This window comes from Pseudorasbora parva, chromosome 21, assembly GCF_024679245.1.
Source record: "Pseudorasbora parva isolate DD20220531a chromosome 21, ASM2467924v1, whole genome shotgun sequence".
Lineage (NCBI taxonomy): Eukaryota > Metazoa > Chordata > Actinopteri > Cypriniformes > Gobionidae > Pseudorasbora > Pseudorasbora parva.
The window spans coordinates 34,167,731-34,189,960 of record NC_090192.1 but is presented as its reverse complement, the minus strand read 5'-3'; the positions used below and the strand labels follow the sequence as shown (position 1 = coordinate 34,189,960).

General features: G+C 36.8%; 2 long non-coding RNA genes across 2 annotated transcripts in view; one reads left to right on the top strand and one right to left on the bottom strand.

The window, feature by feature from the left end:
* Positions 1-22,230, top strand: part of LOC137056242 (uncharacterized) — a 353,174-nt gene that overhangs the window by 293,982 nt on the left and 36,962 nt on the right. The gene's annotated exons all lie outside the window — the stretch shown is intronic.
* Positions 3,638-22,230, bottom strand: part of LOC137056244 (uncharacterized) — a 77,207-nt gene continuing 58,614 nt past the window's right edge. Inside the window, exon 3 of the long non-coding RNA XR_010900254.1 lies at positions 3,638-3,678. This is a non-coding gene — a long non-coding RNA (uncharacterized lncRNA). The remainder of the gene's footprint in view (positions 3,679-22,230) is intronic.

Below are 22,230 nucleotides of genomic sequence, written 5' to 3'. Positions count from 1 at the left end.
ATGCAACTAAAATTGTGCCTTAAACTAAAGTGTTCCCAATTTGCGAGAAAAAAGTCAGAATTGTGAGATGAAAAATAAAATGGTGTTCTTTTTATTCCATGATGGAAACAAGCTTCCAAACTTTTTTTATGGTCAGAAGTAAGGATGCTAACGATTAATAAATTATCAGTTATTCGTCTTGTCAAATGGAATCATGCTTGAGTTAAGGTTGTTGTTTTTTTAAGGCTAAACATACTGAATGGGAATAAGAATGAATGAATGACATTTTAAACATAAATAAATAAATACTATTACAAATGAAATAATTAGGCTATTTTAAACTATATATTTTTTTTCTGTTTAGTGTTTTTACTGTATTTTTCATTAAATAAATGCAGCCTTGGTGAGCAGAAAACATTCTTTGACCGGGACTGTACAATGATGTTTATAGCGTTAAGCAGAAAAAAAAGGGAAAAGTGCAATAAAAGTAGTCCATGTGACTTGTGCCACTAAAGCTATACCTAGTTTAAGAGTTTATGAGCAGGCTGTCATTTTAAAACCAAAGGCTTTCTTTATTTAACTGCAAGAGATAAATAAAGAGAATGACAAGATCATATTATGTTTCTTAAATGTATTACACTTTGTACACCTGTCTAAAAGCAAGTTTCATGTCATGTGCTCGGCGTACGCTGTTTGCAGAAGATTAAGCGCATATCCCTTTCATCCGAACCACCCACCTGTTTCTGACTAAAGCTCATCTTTTGGAATAAATCTATTCCTTGATGGCCCCCCACACATATGAGAGAGAGAGAGAGAGAGAGAGAGAGAGAGAGAGAGAGAGAGAGAGAGAGAGAGACAACACTTTTTTACACTCTTAATTATTGAGAGTGGTACGCATTTGTTTGGATCACTTTTCATTATGTCACTCATCTGAAGACATTTAGAAATGATCTAATGCCAGAGTATAGCAATGGAAATCTAATTACAATCATGCGCCTGTGGAGTGCATCCAGTTTGTCAATGCGCATCTGTATAAATCATTTATTTTGAGTTGGATGTCATCCAGCTCCTTGTCAAATCAAATCTCATGATAATCAAGATAATCACAATAATTAAATCTGGTAAAATGTATTATGCGATGCAAGAAGCCTAAATTTATAAGCAACTTTTTCTCTGAGGAAACAATGGAGGCAGTGCCTTCTCAAAAACAAAAATTAGAATAAAATGTAAAACACTGAAAATGTTCATCTCTCTTGAGCTTATTGTGTTCTCATTGAGATTCTGAGGCATGAATGCGAAAGGCAACATAGAGCCAAAAAGTTACATGACATCTTGCTGTGATTGGCTCAATGTTCTTAACCACAATCTACCTTAAAATGGTGGAAATGGATGGACTAATTACAAATTAAACAGCACACCCTCTCAAAACCCACTCCACTTTTAGTGACGTTCAAATCAGAATGAACTTGAAATTACTTGAATCTGTGACTGAGCCAGTATTTAACAAACTCCAGTTCGATTAAATTCAAGGTGCCCCTTCATGACTGCAGCCATCATTATACGTGTAGGCTTTGCCAAGGATTTGTTAACTAATGGTCCAAAAGAAGCTGATTGTTATTACGTTAATAATGTCTTTCAAGCATCATTTATTAGAATGACAAATATTAGTGTAGCTATTATTTTTCAAGCAAAATAAAGAAAATTAAACAAAAAATGTAACTTAATGAGACTTCAATGTGATTCGGAAGAAGGAAGGAAAGGAATGAAGAAAGGAAGGAACAATGAAAGAGAAAGTTGTGCAGAGTAGCTGCAGTACAGTGGCCTTAGGCTGGCTATTGCTACAGTATATGAATACCGATTGGTTTCACAGCAATATGTGAACATTTACAGTGAATATCCTTCAGTGTGAAACCTCCACACTGGATTGGGATACCACACACACACACACACACACACACACACACACACACACACACACACGCGCTGTACAAACTGTATATTATATCTCCATTACACTAACACTACCCATCACAGAAAACTTTCTGCATTTTTACATTTTCTAAACAAAAATAAATAAATAAATAAATAATTTAGTCTGATTTATAAGCTTTTCCTCATGGGGACCAAAAAATTGTTTTAAAGGATCTTGGGTATTGCTATCTTCGTGGGGACATTTCCTCATAACGTAGGGTTTACTTGGACCACACACACCTATGACGTAAATGTTCTGTGATTTAAAAATGCAGTGGTGGACAGAAACAAACTAATTTTACTTCTTTAAAGTAATTAAGTACATTTAAAGTATCTTTGGAAGCTTGTTTCCGCCACATTATAAAAACTTGACTTATATAAAGTCAGAATTGCATGATATTGTAACGGTAAGATACATGAAATAACTTTTAATCATAAACACCGGCTATTCATGAGAAAGGCAACTGAACACTAGCATGCACGCTTACCTTTACAAGGACAGACAGAGACTGAGTTGAAAACAGAGGCCTTAAATGAACAGAGACAAACGAGATAATTAATGTGATGGAAGGTGGAAACTAATGAACTAATCAACAGAGAAAAGCACGTCACAGAGGGCAGAACTAAAAACACAAAAGAGCAGTCATGTGACAGATATAAAGTCGCAATTTCGAGTTGTAAAGACAGAATTGCGTGATACAGAATAGTGAGATATAAACTCGCAGTTCAAGTCAGTCTTTTTCCCTTAGAATTGGGCTGTCTAACTCGCTATATCTCACTATTCTGATAAATAAAGACAGAATTACGAGAAATAAAGTCGTCATTGGTGACTAGACTTTCATCATATTAATGTCAACTTAAAAAATCTGGAATAAATTCAATCAAAAAAATTAACTGTAGTGGATAAGTTAACTTAAAACATTAAATGCAATACGTTGGCCTTTTTTTTTGTTAGCTCAACACATTTTGTATAGTGCATTATAAAAAATATATACTGTAAAAAATCGATTTCTATTTATTAAACCAATTTCCTTGTCATTGTATCAACTCAAATTTTTAATTTCAATAAACTAGGTTACTTATTTTAAGTTAAACCAACTATATATATATATATATATATATATATATATATATATATATATATATATATATATATATATTTTTTTTTTTTTTTTTTTTTTTTTTTTTTTTTTTTTACAGTGACCAATAGTAGTTCAAAGGTTTTTACCAGCCACGGCAAACTTTTCCGGAAAGTTTGCTTCGGCAAGCTGTTTTGAACTAAAAATGAACTTGACGTCACACCAATTCGCTCTTCGATTTCGCTTGAAGAATATCGGGGCCTTTAGTTTAAGAGACTCAGGCCCTACTTTGTATTCTCTTTGTGGAAAGTACACTGGGACCAAATGTCAGACTGAATGGGGGTTACACAGCTAGACAATTTCATGCAAATCTTCACAGACCTGCTGATCTTTTTAAAGAAATGCTATTTACTGTAGATCTCAGAGATCTGGATCACTAAAACAAAACCTTAAAACCCCACAGCATGTCAAGGAAAGCATTTATCGACAAGCGGTGTAAGCCTCATGCCAAGGTACATTTAAAGCATACATAAAGAAAACAACAAAGTGAAAGGGTTATGTACTTTGGGAGAACTGCCTGCAATATCTGCAGTTGAAATGGTCATCGCCCGAGGAGTTCTCTACAGATAGTCAGAAAGCAGACCTTTTCCTGGACACAAGCGGGGAAGAAGAGAACAAAGGTCAAACATATCTGGAGCTGCACGGTTGAGACTAAGCATAGCGGCATCCAAAACACAGGACAGACTTTAGAGGAAATTATATATAGGTTAAAGTCGACATGAAACAGAAGTTGAGATCGTCTTTTCTTCCCTATTGTGCTGTATAGCTGAGTGAAATGGCTTCTTGAACAAGAAACAAAAATATAGGGAGGGACTTGGTTTTGTCCCTTTGGGAACTGATTGGATGGTTGTGCTTTGCTACTGCTGTGATCTCATGTGAGTGACAGGTTGTCTCACCCTCGTGCCGGTAAACACTTCATAAGAGAAGTCACTGCAAGAGAGGGGAAGGTATTTTGATTAATTCTTTCTCCGCCAGCGTAAAAAAAAAAAAAAAAGTAAAAGTAAAAAAGAGGGTTTTGACAATTTTCACCAAAATTGAATGCATGCAACATTTCACAATAAACAGCTGACCCTCTTCTTTCAAACAAACAAACAAAAAAATGTTTTATTCTTGCTTCATGCATTCTTTTCTTATCAACACTTGAATATGGGTAAGTTTGATTGAAAAAAGCAACATTTTGAACAAAAAGCTGAGAGAATCACATTTTTGTCAAAATCTGCATCCAGATCAGATTCTGAACGATTATCAAACACAGATGGAGTAGATCGAGTCCATCAACGCTTCTAATGCTTCACGGTCCCGTAGCTCGTCCTGGCTCCACATTTCATTTACTAGATAGTTTTGATTTATGATGATGCTTTATGTTGATGATTACTTTATTTTTCATATGCATCTGCTTGCATACGATTGCTTATTTTTCGTCTTCTTCGCCTGTGTTTTGATCAGGAGATTCTGTACTCATTCAGAAGATGTGTAATAGCGCCCCCTAACATCCAACAGTGAAAACACGGAAACATGAAAAATTCTGTGTTTGCGGGAAAAGCGTTAAAGAATAAATTGATTTAAAAAAGTGCACAGGTAAATAATTTATAATAAACACTGCAATATTCCATAAACAAAACAAAACAAAAAAACTTATATTGATGTTATGGAGACCCTGAAGGAACATGGAGATATGAGAAAAACAAAAAATGTCAATGCTTTTGCGTTCTCACAAATGTTTTGTAAAGAAATCTGAAGTTTTGTGAAGGCAAAGTTTCTTGGGGGAATGCAAAACATTTGTGAGCGAACGCAAAAGCATCGATATATATTTTTCCTCACATCTCAGATTTTTTTCTTCATCACCATGACCCTTTAGTGGATCAATATCCTCTTGATTTCATAGTGACTTTAACCCCTTAACTGTCACCGCCTTTTTTATATCAGATATTTTAGTGATTCTCATAAATTAGGTATCATTCGAAAGCTTACAAACTCAAAAATTTAAATTAGACATTGCGTTACCATAGAAGCAGTACTCAACTCTTTTAGCGGTCTCCTCCCCTGGTGGGCATCATCAGGTTTACAAAATTGATTTGAAGTACTTCACAATCAAAACCTCCTCTAATCTTGACAAAGCACATATCATTGGAGAGGTCTGAGTATCAAGGTTCCATATGATTTGGAGATACAAGTGATATTTGGACAAAAATGTATTGACTAGAGAATGCAGAAAATAAAAAATAATAATGAAATGTGTGTTAACGGTGGCTATTTTTGTTTTACACCTAAATAATATCTCATGGGAGCTTACATTTTTGCAGTATTAACTTTTATAGTAAATTTAAACTTCCATAGCTTTTTGCATATTTAGGTCTATATTCCAAAGCGCTCTTAAATTACAAACATTTAAAGGTGCAATGTGTAATATTAATGTATTTATATGCACATAAACAGTGGGTCCCCTGGAGTCACCATTTTGCACCACCATGGTTCTACAGTAGCCCTAAATGGACAAACTGCTCTACAGAGCGCTGTCACTCTCTGCAGTCTCAGACAACGTCATCTTTGTCCTGTGTCGGCCACCCTATCTTCGAAAGGGAGGGGTGAAAGTTGGGCAGTTGCAAATCACAACTTCACTGCTAGATAGTGTTCACATTTTCACGTCTATTCTAAAAAAGGGGGATGTGTTTTATCATTATTAATTATTGATGATGATGTTACATCCACTATGTGAATATCATTCGTATCTTTTAGTTCAAAATATAACACTCAATCTACTGCAAATAAGAGGTATCTGAAAATGCCTCATTTTGAAACTTGTTTTGGAAAAACGTGTGGTCAACATGGTTTTCAAATTCACTGAAGCAAATTCTTTCATTCCGCTTTTAATCAGAAAGACCTTAATTTCTCACAATAATTCTGACCCCTTCACACTGATGTTTCATCCTGTGTGTGTGCTTGTCATGGTTATCACAGCTTTAGTCTGTTGCTTCGAGTTCTTGATGGATTCATCATCAGCGAGCTCTGGCCCCTTGTGACTGCAGCAGTACAGATGCTCAAGGTCACCGGTACAGCTTATCAAAGAAAGAAAAAAACACGACGAGGGAAAAGTGGTAGGGCTAGAGAGAGAGGATGAATGGAGAATAGTTAGAGATGATAGGGTAATTTGAAGTGACAAATATGTGTGTATGAGCTTTAAAAGCCCTGGGTATGTTAAGTATGTAATTAACTAGCAGTAATTGGCTGCCATTTAAAAACTGTCTATTGATCCTCTTTAATGCCGGGATTTATAGCCTCGGAAGAGATTCTTTACTGGGATTCCTGATTGCCCTTCTTCCTAAATGAAGCCTTTATGGATTTCCCTCATAAATATTATACCGATGCTTAAAGTTTGCTAAACAAAGTGCTGAGTCAGGATTACCTTTCAAACTTTCAGCACACATTCTGTTTTTCCATATTTCTGAAATTACATTTGGGATTTGAGCATATTCACATTTTTATTCCAATACTGTAAATCAAATGCATTCAGTTTTAGTTTGGAGAAGTATTTTGTTGTTCATCTTTCATAATAGATAAAGGCCAAACCCATCAATTTATTGCAAGGGCTGTATTTCCCCAGAGAAATCAGAACATTTAACTGTCAGTCTGTCTGAAAGAGAAAACAAATAGTACGGCGCGGTCAAAACTAAAAGATAAGTCAAATTCTGTGAGGGTGGCAAAATGTTGCATTAATTCAATCACTGCTGTTTCACTTGTATAAGCCAACGTCAGCATTTACTATGAATAGAAAATGCATTACGTGGGTAATTCAAACGTTTTTATTTTCCTATAATACAGGAAAACAGAGGCAGTTTTAGGTCTGTCATGGAGCCTTGACCTTGTAAGAGTGATGCAAGTAGCTATACACATTTAAATTAATAATTTGATACAATTCACTTACTGTGTACATACATATTTTTACATTGTACTTACATTTTTTAAAATGCCTGCATGTAATTACATCTGTAATTAATTTCTGTAGTAACATTTATAATGACACTGTTGACACTTCCCTAACCCCTAACCCTACCCTTAAACTGACCCATACTGCCACATCTATCCCTAACTTTACCGTATCCCACCTCAATATCAGCAAAAGTGTGTGCAATACATTATGAACACAATAAGTACATTGTACTTATTTTGTGATGTAAGTACAGAGTAGTTAAGGCCACCTAATATAAAGTGGGACCAATTTTAGTTTGAATTAAAAAGCGTTTTTTCTAGAAAGAATGACAAGTACTCGATTATCTCAGAAGAACCATAGAGCCAACTGAAGAATCATATAAACTTGGAGTGAAAATGTTTCTAAAAAAATAAAAAATAGGGTTAATTGCTGACCTAATAACAACCTTTATTTTTTAGAGACGCTATACCTATTGCAGTGCAGTTTATCAGAATAAAGAGAAACATGCACAGACATCAGAACTTTAAGGAGAATATGTCCAAAAAGTTAATAAAGATGCATACATTAAAAATTATGTTAATACTTAAAAAGTCCTTGAAAATTATCTAAAAGAGCTTTCTAAGTCACATCAGCATATCAGGAGCCCAGAGATCTTCAATTAATTGATAGATGAAGTTTTGGCTGTGGGAAGAATTGAGGAGAGGATAGTATACCGTATATCTGATAGGACAAAAGAGTCTTAAAATGCTGACATGATCATTAAACTGTAGATCAGAAGCGCAAGCGTGGTGGAGTGCAGAGACTTGAGCTTCCCTATCAGCAGATGAGTAGATCACACGGTGTCTTTGATTCAATGTGCTGCTTCTGCATTTTTTGGGAGTTTAAAAAGCTTTTGATCATGGTGGTCTGCCAATGCAATTGATCGGACCTTTAGACACTGTTGAACTATTACTTTTGTGGGGTCATTTGAAGATCTTGGCCAGTTTTCCATCACCCTTCATTGACACTTCGGATTAACAGCATAGTTACATTTACTGTGAAAAGTGCCTCCAATTCCTTGAAGAGTTTCTTTTGCGTTAGCCCATTTAATTATTTTAAGTTTTTCAACTAATATTTATATTTGATTAATTTTGGTAAGGGGTGTGTTTTATTTCTGTAACGGGTGCGTGCAGGCAGGAAGACCTAGACACAGAAGATGAGGATTCAAACAGGTAACTTTGCTATAATCTGGGACCATTTTGGGGGATTTTCGCGTGGATTTGGCCTAAACAAATTTAAGAGCTTCCCATACTAACATACAATGGTCTAAATACACAATGTTGGTGTCATTTTACACGAAACCATTTGAACCACTGCTAAAAGTGATAAACATGTAAGCATGTGTTGTCTGAGCTGTAATACCATACCTTAAAAGAAGGATGTTTTGATTTTTTGATTATAAATTCATTTTTGAAAGCTCTATCACCCTACAAACAGGTTTAGTTGTTTCCACTAGATTCCTAGACTATGTAAACCCCGCCTGATCTGCCGGCGCTTTGATTTCGCTCTGGATACCCGTACATTCATTTCTAATGCTTCTGTTACACTTTTGCGGGAACCAATCACAAGCTGGCTTATCCACGAGATGTGCTATTGGCTGGCATTAACACGATGACAGATAGAGAAACGATTGGTCATTGCCCGTTGAGATCTGATTGGTTCAAGCACTATCCAATTGCGTACAGTTATTTGAATAATGCCAGTTGATCACGCTTCTTGTGCAGTAGAAAATACAGAGCAGACTCCCCAGACCAATGTTCCATTTTAAATTGAGCTTGGTCTGGTGATAGCCAGATTGTTTTTAATTAATAAAAAATAAATAAATAAAAAGTCATTACATCTTTTTCCAGTGTTTGCTGACATATGCTGCAAACAACCAAAACTGTCTGCAGGGTGCTTTTTTTTGGGGGGGGGGGGGGGGGGGTGTTGTAACTACAGCTCAGACAACATATACTTATTTTTATTGCTTTTAGCAGTGGTTTATGTAACATCAAAGGGGGTTTCCTGTAAAATGATACCAACATTTTGTATTCAGACCACTGTATGTTGAAAGACAAAGCAGAAATGGTACCAGAGTAATTTATTAGTATAAGTAAGTTTCTTTGTGTAACACAAATTCCCAGAAAGTAGACATTATAAGCTTTCAAATGGTAGCACATGTGGTCAGAGCTCCTCCACAGATATTTAAAATGTAAAGTATATAATTGATGATGCCATTCCATTTACTGTACAGGGTCTGCAGAGTTTAAGAGGTCAATCCATACAAAGAAGAGCATACAAAGAGTGCAGGAATGGATAATGTGACCTATATACACAAACTCAAACAATTTGATTAAACTAATAATGATGGATACTTGAAGGATACTGATGATGAGAAATGTAAACTAACTGAATGTCTGTGAAAACTAAACTGAATCGAATGGGGACAATTTCAATCAACTTAAATATTTTAAATAACATAGTTAGCAATAATAACCCTGGTTCATACCCCGTGATACCATGGAAAAGTAAAACTGTTGTGTCAGAAATGTTTTGAAGTATAAACTTTAAAATGGTCTTTGAAGTGCCTGACGCAGTCCATTCTGCTTCACCACCGTCTGATTAGGTCATAACAGAAACAGGACAGTGTCAGTGTTACTCAATCCAATAATCCAAAGCCCTTCCTAGAAAAGTGGGGAAAGTGCTGTTTTTTTCCCCTTTTTCTTCTCCTGAAAACTACATTAGCCTTTCACCTGTAGCTCACAGCACTGTTTGAATGGCTTCATTCTTCTCATCTACACAGTCAGCCTTTACTTACATTCCCACTGTCCCTCTATTTCTCTGTTTCAATCTCTCTGTAGCCCCCTGAATGTCTTTCAATCACTATAGCAGAAATGGGGTGGAAAGAGAGACGAGCGAAGGCTCCTTGGAATGTCGATCCATCATCAGTAGGACGGGTCTCTACTGAGCTCAGTCACGCTGTAATTTCTCCGTTTCTATTGAGACGCTCAGCACTCCCCCTGTGTCCTATTGACAACGAAAATGGCTTTGCCAACCTGACTGACAACTTTGTCTACCTGACAGAAAGCATAAAGCAGAGGCACAGAGATTAGACCAATAGAGCTGTGGAGATTACCCTCTTCTGTAATGTTGCATTGTATTAGGGACGCCATTGTGGTGGTCTTTGTGCACGGAGGTTTTGTGGACTATTTGTGTTGTCTGTGTGTGTTTCTATTGTGCTCTGTGTGGGTTTCTCTGGAACAATCTCTTTGTCCGTTTCCACTGTACTTTGGACCTATTTAAAAAGATGTTACTTCAACCTTTCTTGACCTTCATAGAAGCTCAAAATCGTGGTCTGAGAAAACTCATTTCACTTTCTAGATGGAGGTATGAATGGACTGAAAGGCACCGCTTCCTTTCAATTGCTCAAATCTATTTTACTGTCCACTCAAAAAAAAGTACCCCTTTCTTTATATTTTCAAATCAATTTACTATACAGCTCTCTGGAACACTTGATTGTGATTGGTCAGCTGAAACATTGAGCAATCAAATATTAATAAATTTATATTTTATATGTGAACATTGGTCTAGCCATTGTGATACTGTTTTAGAAATAATGTATAGGGCTGTCAAGCGATTGATCACAATTATTCGCATCCAAAAGTCTGAGTTTACATAATATACATAATATATACACTCAGCTAAAGGATTATTAGGAACACCATACTAATACTGTGTTTGATCCCCTTTCACCTTCCGAACTGCCTTAATTCTACATGGCATTAATTCAACAAGGTGCTGAAAGCATTCTTTAGAAATGTTGGCCCATATTGATAGGATAGCATCTTGCAGTTGATAGAGATTTGTGGGATGAACATCCAGGGCACGAAGCTCCCGTTCCACCACATCCCAAAGATACTCCATTGGGTTGAGATCTGGTGACTGTGGGGGCCATTTTAGTACAGTGAACTCATTTGTCATGTTCAAGAAAACAATTTAAAATGATTCGAGCTTTGTGACATGGTGCATTATCCTGCTGGAAGTAGCCATCAGAGAAAGGTGGTTATAAAGGGATGGACATGGTCAGAAACAATGCTCAGGTAGGCTGTGGCATTTAAACAATGCCCAATTGCCACTTAGGGGCCCAAAGTGTGCCAAGAAAACATCCCCCACACCATTACACCACCACCACCACCAGAAGGCACAGTGGTATCAAGGCATGATGGATCCATGTTCTAATTCTGTTTACGCCAAATTCTGACTCGACCATCTGAATGTCTCAACAGAAATCGAGACTCATCAGACCGGGAAACATTTTTCCAGTCTTCAACTGTCAAATTTTGGTGAGCTTGTGCAAATTGTAGCCTCTTTTTCCTATTTGTAGTGGATATGAGTGGTACTCGGTGGAGCCTTCTGCTGTTGTAGCCCATCCGCCTCAAGGTTGTGCATGTTGTGGCTTCACAAATGCTTTGCTGCATACCTCGGTTGTAACAAGTGGTTATTTCAGTCAAAGTTTCTCTTCTATCAGCTTGAATCAGTCGGCCCATTCTCCTCTGACCTCTAGCATCAACAAGACATTTTCACCCTCAGGACTGCTGCATACTGGATGTTTTTCCCTTTTCACACTATTCTTTGTAAACCCTAGAAATGGTTGTGTGTGAAAATCCCAGTAACTGAGCAGATTGTGAAATACTCAGACTGGCCCGTCTGGCACCAACAACCATGCCACGCTCAAAATTGCTTAAATGACTTTTCTTTTCCATTCTGACATCCAGTTTGGAGTTCAGGAGATTGTCCTGACCAGGACCACACCCCTAAATGCATTGAAGCAACTGCCATGTGATTGGTTGATTAGATAATTGCATTCATGAGAAATTGAACAGGTGTTCCTAATAATCCTTTAGGGGTGTGTAAGTTTTCATATATTATATTATATATATATTATATATATATATATATATATATATATATATATATATATATATATATATATATATATATATATATATATATATATATATATATATATATATATATATATATATATATATATATAAACTTTTCATTGAACGTAGAAGGTACATGACATTATGAAATAAATGCTTTTCTCCAAAACACATTGGCCATAATTATTGGCAGTCTTTTAATAAATACTTTTGCAACCCCCTTTTGCCAAGATAGCAGCTCTGAGTCGTCTTCTATAATTATAAATATATAATTACGGAGTAACAACCTATAAATAAATTCATATTGTATCCATATATTTACTTGGTTTGTTGTGATGTATTTAATGGGGTACTGCAGCCAGCTTAGGCAATATCACACTTCTAATATATTTTTTAATGCTTCTCACAAACCTTGTCAGCGTGGAGTCCCCCACCACATATTTAGATGCCTCTCTTATAGGACACACATATTTTGAGTCCTGGAGTCTCTATTAATGAATTGATGATTTGAATCAGATGTGTTAGACGAGGGAGACATCCAAAATGTGCAGTGGTGATACTGTGTCCAGGACAGATTTGAGAAGCAGTTTTAATGGATTGTTTTTTTTTCTTTTCTTTTTTTCTTTTTCTTTGAGAGACAATAAATTCCAGCTTCTCTGTCCTGTTACAAACAACAAAGCAGCGTCGTCTAAGACGGTCTGCCATATTGATTCATGCTGCTTTACTGTCAGTCAGCGGTGTAGACAGGCTGATCGCTTGCCAAGCCTCTTGTGAAAATTACATTCATTATGTCCTGCTGCAGAGCGTGATGTTCACACTAACAATGTAACACTGCAGGTAAAAAAAGAAAGAAAGATGCATTTCCTTGCAGCCTCCTCACAAAAGAATATCTTTTCCTTGTCCATATTTTTTATTTTGACTAGGACTCTCAGCCATGTCCTAATGGCCCAGAATCCTCATCTCTTTGGCCTAGATGTGTTTCATCCCATGAGAGTAATTAAGTTACCTGTAAATATCCACTTCCTGTCCATTCATCCCTGCAACATGAGCATGTTTCTTACGGTAATTACATTATGGCTGCTCTTCCATAAAGCAGTTTAAAAACAAATTAATTTGCTTCAGTGTCAGGAATGTAGTTTGGTAGACCGTACGGAATGGATTATTGTAACAAGAAGTGAAAATTTAAAATCCTGCTAAGCGTGACCCTACTCAAACTATTCCAGACAATACATCAACACATTTAAATTTAGCAGAAAGGATGACACAATGGGGCGAATTTATTTAACAGTTGCGTTACTTTGGCCCAGGGCATTTTAGTGTAAAAAGCTGTAAATTCATTCACTTCTTGCAGTCGTGATTAAGCAGGTGCTATCAGCACTACAGTAATTGTTGTTCTTTTTAGCACAAACACGCTTCATTTTTTGTGTAAATTAGCTTCATTATAGAGTGCACAAAAGTCAGTGCAAATTGCCTGGATCAATTAACGTTGTAATATTATCACCATACCAAAATCAGGCAGTAAACAAGTTGGATTTAAGAGAGATGTTTGTGTTCATTTTCTAGTGATTACGGCTGCCATCGCATGATGATAAAATGATAGAGAGGAGTATTATAACTGGGCATATATCCAGACTTAATTTAAATACATCACTTTAATGAAATGCACATCCACCATGCTCTGCAAATGCAGAGTAAAAACAACCGGGAGGATATTTTTAAAGAGGCGACACGTGCAGCAAATGAGAGGTGCGAATGAGCAAGAAACTGAGCATGTGTAAAAGTACATTTACAAATTGGTTCATTAAATACTTTATTATACTTCACATGTAAATACTTTACACTAAATACAGTGAGCACCATATGCCGTTCAAATTGCCACAAAATAATATGATATGAATACTATACAAAAAAACAAAACAAAATGAATACTGTGGTCAATGTATTGATTTAAAAGACACTGACAACAGCGATGATACTTCTACAGTACTATAAGGCATCTCTTTTTCTGGCCACAAAGTAAGATAGAATTTCAACAATGTGTTTGTTTAAACCTTAGGACATCTTGATTTCTGTCATTCATCTGCTGGGATCCTGTTGATAATGCAGATAGGCTATAAATCATACTTACTGTCACACTGAGAAACATACTGTAGGTAAGACCAATTACATGGAATATCACTATTCCTAAAGATAAATAAGATCTCAGCAGCAGTTTCCATTTGTACACATGATGATAAATGTGTTTTAAACCAAATTAAAGTTTGTTTTCAATTAAAAAATAAAGCGTATTTTATCACACAAAGTTAACTGCATATCTTTTATGGATTTTTGTAGTTTTTAAAGGGGGGGTGAAACACTCAGTTTCAGTCAATCTCACGTCAATCAATACCTACATCCTTCATATCTCCGAAAAGTCTTTAGTTTTATTATATTTATAAAAGAAATATAGGCTGTACTGAGTCTTTCCGGAAAAAACGAGCGTCTGGAGGCGTATCGTGTGGGCGGAGCTAAAGAATGACGAGCGCGCAGCTACTGCAGGAGAGATTGCTGAAAACTGACGTCCTCGAGCATGGAGATGAAAACATTACCCTAAATAAACCATGGCTATCATTTTCAACTAATACAGATATGATCCAGAATCAGATCCGGAGGCTGAAATAAATTGAACAGGGGAAGCAACAACAGCAGGACGTCCGTCTCTGTGGTATGTACTGTATTTAGTGGCCTGTCAGCATTTGTGTGTCTTTACTCGCAGTTTATGAGGACATGATTCGGTTAAACCTTAGCAGTAGCAAGCAAAACGGTTTTGCACGTCAGACTAGTGTAACGTTATACATAGAACAACGATGGAGTAACCATTAACGCATTTGAATGACGAAGCACGCTTTGTGAGAACGCTAGGTTTATGTTTGAGTGGTTTTCAAATAAACAAACTGACATCTATAGTGGTCAGCTAAACAAATGTATTTAAACACACACCATAGATTGCATGCTCCATTGATAAATGAACTAAGTTAACGTTATACACGATCGTGTTGTTTACTGATGTTTACTCACGCGACGATAGCCAACAGCACAGACATTTGAAGCAGTTTTACTCACCGCCTGTTGTCAAAGCAGGACCGCGAATCTTTATCGTTGGGACCGCTCCGTCAAAAACACACTTCTTTGGTAAGTTAACTGTTAATTTTGTGAAGTCCTGACAGCAGTGACTGTGGAGATCCACTTTTGCGACTGAAGCGATGTTGTGACGCTTCCCGTCATTTCTGCGTTCAAATCGGTTCAAATGCAGCGCTGCCTCCCGGAATGCTGTGCTGAAGCGTTGAAGTCGCTTGATGTCACCCATAGGAATAAAGTGGAGTGCGGCGCGACAGACGTGTTGCACGGACGAGAGGATCTGCTGCACCTGAGAGCAGTGTTCATGGGCGGCGTGCATCTAGTCACACGCGCGCAGCTTTCCGGGAGAAGAGCCCGTACGGCCCATACAAGGACCTTCCGCTCTATCGACGTCAAGTGGACCATACTCGAAAAAAACTCTCAGAAACTTGTGAGAAACCGGAAGGAGTATTTTTAACACAGAAATACTCCATCAAACGCCCAACATTAGTTTTTGAAACTTTGTCTATGTTTAGGATGGGAATCCAAGTCTTTAACAGTGTAAAAATCTCAGTATGCATGAAACCGCATTTCACCCCCCTTTAAAGCTTCACACTTTACACTTCACACAACGTTTGTTTCCGCCAATAAAACAATTTAAAAGATAGTTGCAACTTTTTATTGACTTTTTGCAGAATTGCGTGTTATAGGGCCCTATTATAAACCCAGCGCAATGCCACATCAGGCACAACACAAGTGTTTTTTGTAGTTTTAGCCTGACGCAGTTATCATTTTCACGTCCAGTGTTGATTAAATAGCAAATGCACTGGCGTCTATCTGACAACCATGGACGTGCTGGTCTGAAAACAAGGTGTGTTTAGGTGCATTGCTATTTTGAGGAACTGAAAACGACTGCGCCATTGACCAAAAACCTGGTCTAAAGTCAGTAGCGCACTATTTTTTGTGTTATTTAAAAGGTGCTTTAGTAATATGTGCCTATAGTCACAACGCATGTACACGCAGCAGCACACAAACATTTTTAAACATGAAAAATAAAAGGATTTCTCTCAGATTGTTAAAATAGGGCCCATTAAGTCTGATATGCAGGATATAAACTCACAAGTTACCAAGTTATTGTCAGAATGGCGAGAGAACTTTTTTTCTCGCAAATTTATATTTCAAAATCTGACTTCCAATTTTGAGGACAAATGAAATTCTGACTTTATAACTATTGTGAATTTTTATCACAAAATATATATTTTTTTTTAAATCTTCAATTTTTGTAAGCACTGCATTAAAATGACAGACACGCAGGGTTTCCATGTTTTATGGGGATATTTAATTAAAAAATATATATTTTTATACGTTACAAACTGTATAATCTATCCACTAAACCTACCCATAACAGAAAACTTTGTGTGCATTTTTACATTTTCAAAAAACATAATGACAGGATATAGGTTTAGAACAACATGATGAGGAGTAAATGTCAAAATACTCATTTTGGGGTGAACTGTTCCTCCAAAGGAATTACTCTTTGGATTCATAGAGAAAAAGGCACGTGGTTATTACAGACTGTTTTACGATAAGCTCCATAGATTAGACAGTGCGTTGAATTCCCCCGGTGGTCATAGTTCAGGAAAACCAGGTGATTGGATATGCACCAGTAGAGGAGACAGATGCAGAGTTGTGTGCAAGGTTGTTCTTATTTCCTCTCTCACTCACTCATCCTCCAGGGATATGGAAAGAATCTCACTCTCTTTCTTTCTTTCTTTCTTTCTTTCTGTCTTGGCCTCCCTCTCCTGCTCTCGTTGGCAAACATCCTCTCTTTTCCCTCTCTCTAACTATAACCTTAGACTGATGAAAGTCAAATCCAGGCCCAAGCTGAGAGAGCTCTCCCAAATGTCATAAAAAAGAGGAATAGAGGGTGTGTTGGGTCAAAGGTAGAGCTATCTAAAGAATTCAGAATTTTTTCTTGCAGGACATGCTCTTTGTATTCTCTGTGATGTGATCAGAGAGAAAGACTTACATACATTAATAAACAAGCCTATAAAAAAAGCATGGCATCACACCAATGATGCAATAAGAAAGCAACAAAGGGCATATGTTTGAGAGAAAAGCTTTTTGTTAGGCAGCTCTAATTAACACATAATCTGAGAAAGAGACCAGCTCATCACTCGCTCTCACTCAATGATTTCAGACGGATGTTCTCGAGCTGCAGTCTCGCACTTCTAACAAGAGCCAAGCTTCTTTCTCAAGACGTATTCCAGACGGCTTTTCAAGATGGCACTTTCTTTTAGCCAGAGTGACTTATTTTTTATTCTGTCGAGTCATTCTGTAAGCTCCTGCTCCAGGGAAGATGGCATGTTATGGGTCATTTTAGTCATTTAAATGTGACAATTTGAAAAGTTTAAACTTGAAAAGCGTCTAGGAATGATCGTCATCTCTTTATTGAAGCAAACTCGCTAACACTTTACTTTAAAGCTTTTATATATAATGCATTATATGCATTAATTATGACTCTTAATTGTGATCTCGTGAATAATTGTAACCACAGTTTTAATACATTATAATACTTATCGACTCATTTAGAAAGTATAACGCATTAAAACAACCATCCAATTGCAGTTTGGAACAAGAATCTGCAAATATTATAAAGCTTTTTAACTTTGGTTATATTTATGAAAAGATATAATGCATTATAACAAATTATGAATATTTTTATAATGCATTATACAAAATGGCTTCAAAGGTGATATGATAATTTGCCTTGCCAACATATACAGTAAAAGGTGCTTGTACCATTAAAACATCCTGCAAGCTTCACAGCTTAAAACCTCATTATAAACAAAGCATTTATTTAATAAAGCTCCGAAGACGGCTTGTTTGGGTATTATGGGATTTAGGCAAATGCATTTGCATATGCCGGCTTCCAGAGCAAGATATCAACGAATAGTTTTGCATCATCGCACCTACATCCACTGGTTCAATCGCTTAACGGCTGACTTTGGCCGACACTGGATGCGTCGTGTCATGTCAAAAGCACATAGAACACATTAATCAATGATGCTGTCTACACTGGATACAGTATACAGATGTGCCTTCAGCTTCTGACATTCTCCATGCGCTTGACTCTGCCGAACATAAGGTAAATGGAAGCGTAGAAGTGTAGAGACATCAGAATGATACCAGCACCAGGAACAAGCGGTTATTTTTGGCATATGTTTGTTCGGAGAATTTGACTGCAGATATTTTTTGTAAAATTTGAAACACTGCAACTTCTAAAAAGTAGTTAATACTATAAATTTAGGAACTACATTTTTAAAATGTTCAAATTGATAATTCTTTGCAATATTCATAAAAATTCTAAGTGTTTATTTTTCAAAATGATTTAAAATCTAGTCTTTTTTTTTTTTTTTTTTTTTTTTAAAAAAACAAGAATCACCATTTGAGATTTTTTTTTTAAAGATCAAAAGACACACACATTACATCATGGCAAATTATATGCACTTCCACACACAATTTTCCAACAAAACACAGACATTTGATTTAGTTTGGAGCGGTTTCAGCTCATGACCGGGAACAAACTAACAGACTTGCAGAACTATGTTTCCCTAAAACAAAACAGAACAAGGTTATCTTTCCCTAACAACCAAAAACACACTTTTTTAGTGGAATCTTTGATTTTGTGGTCTAAAGGAAACAAAATGACCACTACAGATGGCTTCCGTAACAAAACGCCCCTAAATTGCTCCTAAACACAATCATCCATTGCAGTTTTCATCCATTTTATTTATTGTGGTTGGTACTTATTTAAATGCATTTTTTTAAAACAGACTGAGAGTCGATGCTTTAATTGTGTTTGGTTGTTTTGTTCATTTATTGTGGTTATTTAAAATGTTTTCCATTTTTAGTGTTAAAGCAGCACTAGGTAACTTTTCAACATTCATAATATATTTTTTAAGACTCTTGTGATGATAAATCGACTTACAATAGGTTGAATGACACGTCTGCCATAGCCTGATTGGGGTCTATATCGTTTTTAATCGTACTTTTAAACTTCGGGTTTCGGGTAGTAACCCGAGAACAAAAAGAACTACAAAATTCGACTGCTTTACGGCATATAGGCCTACGTCACTTTCACCAACACTTCCTTAAATTCGGACGTGCGAGCCCAACTTTGTTCGTCGGATAATATAGTCATGTCCGAAGCAGCAGAGACAAATAAGAAAGAAAAGGTTTTGTTGGAGGAAAGCAATAAGAGGAAACGAAAAAGTGATGGGATTAAAGGCAGGACGAGGATCAACATGTGACCAGCGTTTGCTCGTCGGGGTGAGCTGGAGGAGGCGTGCCCGACCGATGCTGTCATGCTTGTTACGGTGAGCTACCACTCAAACATTGAACTGAAGTATCATATAGATTCTGTAAAACGGTAACCAATAGACTACTATAATGACGCTGGCTTGTAAACGTGAGCATCGTGATTATTCGGCGTTTGAAAAAAATAAAACCCATGAAATTATATTCATATGACATGCTGAAACATGCCACTGACTGTAACGTTACCTGGGATGAAGACATTTTACACGCGACGCCAGAAGAACTCTGAACTCCTCTTGCAGTGTTCAGGGGAACTGTTAGTGCTGCACCGACCCGCGGCGCCACTTTTATGAAGTTATTTGGCCCGCACCGCACCACTGTATATATTTTTACAACCCCACGCGCACCCGCGACCATTAAATAGACATACGGGGTCCGCGGGTTATGAGACGACCCGCGCATCACTAGTTCAGGGCTATCAGGGTTGTCATGTCAACAAATGCACGCAATGGCATCCCCTGTTGTAGGATGACAGATCTTACGACAGTTGTTGAGGACATTATTTTTTCCAAACTGTAGGGGGACCCCGAGAGCAAAAGTAGCCAAGTGCGGCTTTAAATAGTCTTTAGAAATTAAATTAACTTTGAAAAGGTGTACCTGCATTTTTATGCCATTATCATTATTTTAGATGAAAATGGTCTTAGAACGACAATATTATCAATTTATCGCAATAATTCCTTGGCCAATTTATCGTCCAGTAAAATGTTATCGTGACAGGCCTAGTTGAATGCTCTATTACTAGTTGCTTTGTCTGTACAATGCGGAAATTAAACTAAAATGGATAATGCATGAAACATGCTTTAGCTAATTAAACTCCAAAATCACAATATGGTGAAAACCCATTCGCACACAATCCTATCACACCTAACCATGATGTAAGTATCTGTCTTTGCAAAGATCAAAAACGCAGCACTTGTGGCCTACACCATTGAAAATATCCCAGCTTGAGAAGTATATATCCCAGAGGGTCAACAACAAATGAAACAGCCAATTTTGAATAAACCACACAACGGGAATTTTTCTGTCCTGGCAGGTTTGTCCCCTCATGTCACAATGGGAAGCGTGTAAAGAGTAGGTTAGCAATTTGAGATTTGCTAGTGCTGCATGTGAAATGCAATCAGTCAGCAGCTGCTGAGTAATGTGGCGTGGCTGTCACGCCAGCACCACCTTTTTTCTCTTTGCCACTCTTTTCCGCCGAGAGTGCGGCGAGAATTTCAATGGCTGCTCTCATCAAAAGAGAATGTTGACATGCATCACGCGAACAGCACCGCTGGCTCTGACAGAATGTTAAATGCTCCCGTTCCACACGGCAGTCTGGGATCTATTTCCAGTTTTTGCATTTTTTGTCATTTTTCATCATCAACATTTTGGTAATTAGAGGAGAAATCCCACTGCTGTGGTTCCTTAAGCACTCACAGACAAAAAGAATATTTTACTTTCAAAAGGAGCTTTGAGTTGCACATCTAAGAATCTGTGAGAAAAAAGAAAAAAAAACTTTAAACACATGAGGACTCTTAGGAAAAGTCTAACTACAATATGATTTGAATATGCTCTAAGCACTTGAAGCAAACGTTTCAATGCATCATGATTGGGTAATGATGTTCAAATGTGATTTTATTCTTTGAAATACAGGATTATGATTATGATTTGATTAAGATTTTGATATTATGATTGCCCTTCTCTAAAGACAGAATATCTTCATTTCTTCCAAAAGTTCTTGAATGTGCATTGTTAGTTGTGCATGAACATAAGGTTAATAGAATAGTTCACCCATATATTAGCCTATATATATATATATATATATATATATATATATATATATATATATATATATATATATATATATATATATATATATATATATATATATATATATATATATATACACCTATCAGGCATAACATTATGACCAGGCGTTGTAACATTGTGTCAAACTGGTCACTTTCTTCCATTGCTCTGTGGTCCAGTTCTGATGCTCCCACTTTTGGAGATTTCTGCAGTGGACATGGGTCAACATGTGCACCCTGACTCGTCTGCAGCTGATTCATAACCGATTCATACGGGTGTCATTTCATTAGGGTAAGTAATTAATGAGAGAATTTTCATTTTTGGGTGAACTAACCCTTTAACCCAGACTGACCCAGTCATCTAGCCATCACATTTCGACCCTTGTCAAACTTACACTTCAGCGAATCCTTACACTTGCCTCTTTTTCCTGCTTCTACCACATTAACTTTGAGGACAAAATGTTCAGTTGTCTAATATATCCCACACACTAACAGGTGGCATGATGAAGAGATAATCAGTGTGATTAAATTCACCTGTATGTGTTTACCTGTACGTGTCATATAAGGGGAAAAAAGTTTTTTTTAAATATTTTAATTAAACTATCTACTCGCTCATGTCATTTCAAACTCATATGCTATCCCAAACCTTGAAACAAAAACTTGTATGGTCCTTTTTGTAGTATGACATACATGGTCACTCATGGCAACCTCCCACGGTCTCTCTAGAAGCCAATACGGAAGTGACTTAAACTGCAGCTGATCGACTGGCCACTAGGGACAGGCTTCAGAAGGGAGCAGAATCTCATTGAGCCCCATGTTAAAATGCTCAGTGTATGGTTGCTCCACTGCTATAAGTCATCTCCTATAAAAGATAGTAAAGAGTCCATAGAATGTGCACTTCAGAATCTTGGCAGAAGCAGTAAGTCACCCAGGGACTTTCTCCTACTGTTTTTCGAATACTATTTATTCGAACATTCTACATTTGG